A 6,118-nucleotide genomic window follows, 5' to 3' on the forward strand; every position below is an offset into this window, starting at 1 on the left:
AAAAATTTAAGGGCGTCTGAATACTTTCCGTACCCACTGTATATCTCTCTCTCTATATATATATATCTATATATCTCTCTCTCTCTCTATATATCCATATCTCTCTCTCTCTATGTCTCTCTCTCTCTAGAGAAGCTGTATAACTCCAATGGCCGTGACCTGAGGAGGGCGCTGTTTTCTCTCAAGCAGATATTCCAGGTATAAAAACACACATTTACTTCACTGCAGTGTTATTTTAGTATCACCGAGATATTATTATAATTTGTAGGAATATATATATATTTGTGTTTTGTCGCATTTTTTTTTTTTGTAGTGCTTCAAGTTAAACTAAATGAAAATGAGAAATGTTGCCTTGGCAACTCACTGATAATATTATATTTATATATATATTTTTTTATAATATATATTTTTATTTTTAGTAAAAGTTTTATTTCAAGTAATGACAGTTTTGTCATGTGTGTTTGTGTGTGCGTGTGCGTGTGTGTCTGTGCGTGTGTGCGTGCGTGTGTGTGTGTGTCGTGTGTGTGCAGGACGATAAGGACCTGGTTCATGAGTTCGTTATGGCTGAAGGTCTGACGTGTTTGATTAAGGTCGGCGCTGAAGCGGATCAGAACTATCAGAACTACATCCTCAGAGGTTCGTTTGCTTTATTTGTATCCTCAGACTTCTGAAAGAAAAGAATATCTCATGCATTATAGATGATGATTTTCTGGTATTTTATTTTGATATCCATATTAGGGAGAACAGCGCCACCTTTTGGTTGCCATTTTTATTACTATAGAAAACCATGCTGTTTTTAACACGCTTTTTTTGATAAACTATTTAAATTTCATTATGATTCCTGTAATTCATCTGAATTCTTCTGAGATTTATTTCTGTATTTTGTAATTATTTTTTAGATAATAATAACAATGGTTAACATTATTGTAATATAGTTATTTTTCATTTGAATTAGCAGGAATTTAAAGCCACACCAAATACTACAATAATTTATACATTTTTAAAATAATTAATGCACAACTAATAAATAATTAAAGCTAGAAAAAGAACTAATTATACTTTATTTATAATATTAAATTTATTATTTTATTTTAAAGCAACACCACATTCTACCGTCATTTATGATTTCTTTTTAAAATAATAAATGCACAATTAATGAATAAGTAAAACTAAAATATGAATTAATGATACTTAATTTATTATTTTAAATTAATAATGAATCATTATTAATTATTCATAATTTTAAAGTAATACCAGATTCTACCATGCTGCATTATTCTTTAAATAATAAATACACAACTAATAAATAATTGACACAAAAAATTAATTAATTATGCTTAATTTATGTCTATAAATTAATTATTACTTATAATCAATCATTATTAATTACTAGTTATTTTAAAGCCACACCAAATGCTACCATGATGCATGCATTTAATAATAAATACACAATTAATAAACAATTAAAACTACAAAATAATGCTGAATTATACTTAATTAATACTTAATTATAATTAATAATTATCAATAATTTTAAACCACACCAAATACTACCATGATGCATTAATTTTTAAATAGCAAATACACAAATAATAAATAATTCAAACAAAATAATTAATTAATTAAATTTTATGATTATGAATGAATAATTCCTTATAATGTATTAATTATTAACTATTAAGGAAGCAATGCCAAATACTAACATCATGCATGTTTTCTTTTTAAATAAGAAATAAACTATTAATGGTCATTTATATCCAAATGAAAAAGTATTTTCCAGTTGGGATGCAAAATATTTGACCTCTGCAATCTCAATAAAATTGGTTCATCCTGAGCAATGTAACGTGTCACATGACAGCGACTTATTCATCATTAGAATACAATCACACAGTGAAGAGTTACAATAGAGTGTCAGAATAACCCTAAATATTATTAGCTCTGACCAATCAGAGGCAGCATCCAGGCTGCTAAGCCCCGCCCAGTTCCATCAGGTTTATGCTAATGAGCGTTCAGTGGCGTGTGTTTGTCTCTGCAGCTCTGGGTCAGATCATGCTGTATGTGGACGGGATGAACGGGGTCATAGGTCACACCGAGACCATCCAGTGGCTCTACCTGCTCATCGGCCCAAAGGTGGCGTGCCGTTTGATCAGTGTGTGTGACGATCAGAGTAAGAGTGAGATCTGATCCGTGTGTGTGTGTTCAGTTTCGTCTGGTGGTCAAGACGTCTCTGAAGCTGCTGCTGGTGTTTGTTGAGTATTCTGAGTCCAACGCACCGCTGCTCATCCAGGCCATCAACACTGTGGACTCCTCGCACACACACACTCACTCACTCACACGCACTCGCACACACACACTCACACAGACACACACACACACACACACTACTCATACTTTTCCTGCAGTGTGCACTATACTGTAATTTTAATTATTAATGGTTGTAAAGCCACACCAAATACTACTAAAATGCATGAACTTTTGAATAATAAATAAACAATTAATAAATCATTATGAAAAAATTAATTTATCAATACTTGAGGATCATTACAAGGAGTAGCGCAGCCCGCTGTTACACTTTCATTCGAGTCTCCTTCACTCGTTCCTTCATGCTGCTTGTCCATGTTGGTTGGTTGGTTGTTCATAGAAAGTAGGAATAGGCGTATTGATCCTGAAGTATCAATAAATTATTCAATAATTAGTTTAGCATTTTTTGTTGTACAGTAATGGGGATTTTGGGAGAAAATGTTTAATTGTCCTTGAAATAATGTCACAATGTAATTCCTTGTCTTATTTCTTTTAACTGATATTATGTAAAGAGTGGTGCATTAATTATTTAAATAATAAATAATTAAAAATGAATAATTTATACATTATAAATTATAATTACATTATTTAATTAAATTATAATTAATAATATAATTCATATAAATAATACAAAAATAATTAGTTTGTTTGTGAGTTTTGAATGATTTTGCTAAATTATGAAGTGTGTGTGTGTGTGTGTGTGTGTGTGTGTGTGTTATCGTCAGGCTGTAAGCAGTGGTCAAACGCCATGGAGATTTTAGCAGAGAAGGACGGTGTGGACACAGAGCTGCTGGTCTATGTGATGACGCTTATTAACAAGGTGAGACACACACACACTCACACACACTCTCTCTCTCTCTCTCTCACACACACACACGCACACACACACATACTTGCATTTGTGGTTTACGGGGACTCTCCATAGGGGTAATGGTTTTTATACTGTACAAACTGTATATTCTATTGCCCTACACCAACCCTACCCCTAAACCTACCCCTCACAGAGAACTACTGGCAATTTTTGAATTTCATAAAACACCATTTTGTATGTTTAAGCCTTTTGTTTTACGGGGACACAAGAAGTTTCCTCATAAACCATGTTTACGCTGTAGTACCCATGTCATTATACACATTTGTGTCCTCATAAACCATATATACCAGTACACAAAGTGTTTCAAATTTAGGATAAAATGTCTTTCTAATGTGTTGATAGTTGGGGCAGCTGGTGAGAAAGTGTTGCTCTGTGGGTACAGTATGGGCTGTCTTTGGGCAGCCAGTTCTGTCGATATCTGCCCGTCTCTATAGTCCGAGTATGGTTGCTCAGTCTGTACCTCGTCATTTGTCTTCTTAATGTACAGTCTTTTACTGTACTCAGATATTCTGCAGCTGTGTAATCTCTCTCTCCCTCAGACGCTGGCGGTGCTGCCCGATCAGGACTCGTTCTATGATATGGTGGATGTTCTGGAGGAGCAGGGCATGGAGAGCGTGTGTGGGCGTTATCTGGGCCGTAAGGGAACGGATCTGGATCTGCTGGAGCAGCTCAGCGTCTACGAGGTCTGACAGACTCTGACAGATGACTGATGTCTGATCGATCGCTGGTTCTGATGCGCCTCTGTTCCTGCAGGCCACTCTGGGGCACGAGGATGGTGCTGAAGACGCTCGCCGGGACAGACGGGCCGAGGGGCGGGGCTTGCAGAGACGCCGCAGCCGCAGACATTCATTGGGCAGATCAGGCCACGCCTCCCCGCTCAGCCCCGCCTCCCCACACCGCGCAAAGTTCCAGCCGTTTAACGGACAGGAGCTCAACGAGAGGTGAGACGACTCACTAGACCACACTCATCCAAACAGACAGCAGCAGATTTCACATTTGTTATCAATTAAAAACAGTTCAGTCTAATTAAAATGGACTTATTTACGGAATAGTGGAATCCAGTCACAAAAATGGTATTTATAGCACAGGATATCAAGGGATTTGGAATATTTTGGAGAAATAAATCAAAAGTAAATTAGTGAATAAATGAATTTATTTAATTACCGCCATTACAGATGATAAATTCGTTTTAAATCATAAATTATAAAATGCAGAACAATTTAAAAATACAACACAATATTTGCAAATTTAATCAATTTTAATAGCTGTATGAACTCAATTTTTTGATTTTTTAAAATATTTTTAATTTGATTAAAATTTTATTAATCAATTAAAATGGAATCCAGTAAAAATTCAAATGGAATATACATAATTTAGTAAAAAAAAAAAAACATATTTCACATGGCTGTTTTATTGTTAAAATTGTAATAAATGAATAAATATTTAACGTATTAGGAATTCAGTTCAGTTGTTTAAAGGTTTCCTGATTTGACTTTGATTAGAATTTAATGAATCAATTAAAATGGAATCCAGAAAAATTACAATGGAATATACATCGTTTAGGGAAAAAATAAAACATATTTCACAGGGCTGTTTTATTGAAAAAGTTGTAATAAATTGTTGAGGTTTTATGAATTCATTTGTTTAGACATGGTTTTTAATTTCATTTTAATAAATTAAAATGGAATCCAGAAAAATGTCAGTGGAAAACATATATTTTAATAAATTAATAAATGGTTATGAATTCAGTTGTTTTGAATTTTTATTTTTATATTGATTACAATTTAATTAATAAATTCAAATGGAATCTGGAAAAAAATAATGAAAAACAGAACTTCGGGGGAAAAATAAAACAGATTTCATAGGGCTCTTTCATTGTTAAAATTGCAATAAATTAATAAATATTTAACTTTTCATGAATTCAATTGTTTAGACAAGGTTTCCTGATTTGACTTTGATTACAGTTTAGTTTAGAATCTGGAAAAATGAAAACAGAAAACACAAATTTAGGAAAAAAGAATTTAGGACAAAACAAAATGAAGTATGAAGTTCCATACCAGTTGTTGGCTTAGAAGGCAGCTGCCTCTGTAGACAGCAGTGCAGCTGAGGAGGGTTTAGAGCGCAGCCGTGAACACTGAGTCGTGTAGAAACACACAGACTGAATGAAGTATTACGGGATTTTCTCCATGTTTTGCTGGTGTTTGTGCTCCAGAGCTCGTGTGATGCGTGAATGTCTCCCGGTGATGTAAGTCTTCATGCTGTCAGACGCTAAACAGCACATCAGCTGCCTCTAATAACAGCTGTGATCAATATTATGTATTTAGTAACGTGTGATTATATGAAGAGTATTTTCATTTGCAAAAACCAATTACTCCATTTTTAATCAAATCAAATTTTTTTATTGCACATTCCAATATCAATCAAACTGCAGTTGAGTTGTTTTGATTAAAGGTCCCCTGAAATGCTTAGAAACACGCAGCGTTACTCTGTGTTGACGTCATTGTAACTGAAACAGGAAGACAGGGCAGGACATATCAAGCAGCCCCGCCCCTTTTTAAAATAGCCAATAGCGTTCGTTTGCATCACAGCTTGGGCTAGAGCCGTTGAGCTCCGTAAAGCCGCATTTGACAGGTTATGCCAGCCACAATCTCATCCATATTGCTATAAAATATAACATTCTGTGTAGAATTAAAATAGCTCCAATATATTTTGTGGTCTGCGCCGACTCGCGCATGTGATCCGCTCTGTGCTATCGTGTCTCTGGACCGGAGCAGAGTGTGTGTGCGGTGCGGTGGTTAGCGTGACACAGCGCCAAACCAGACTTCTTTTTTTCCTCAATGGAAAGCATATTTACACTGTTTGAATCGTTCCCTGTCCCCTATATAGTGCACTACGTGCCATTCACTGTACAGAAAATACTAATTCTGTGGACAAGTGACCGATTTC

General features: G+C 34.8%; 1 pseudogene; it reads left to right on the forward strand.

Moving 5' to 3' along the window:
- The first annotated feature begins 130 nt into the window (after positions 1-130).
- Positions 131-6,118, forward strand: part of LOC107683609 (FH1/FH2 domain-containing protein 3-like) — a 38,666-nt pseudogene continuing 32,678 nt past the window's right edge.

The sequence above is a fragment of the Sinocyclocheilus anshuiensis genome, unplaced genomic scaffold (assembly GCF_001515605.1).
Source record: "Sinocyclocheilus anshuiensis isolate Anshui unplaced genomic scaffold, SAMN03320099.WGS_v1.1 scaffold2617, whole genome shotgun sequence".
Classification (NCBI taxonomy): domain Eukaryota; kingdom Metazoa; phylum Chordata; class Actinopteri; order Cypriniformes; family Cyprinidae; genus Sinocyclocheilus; species Sinocyclocheilus anshuiensis.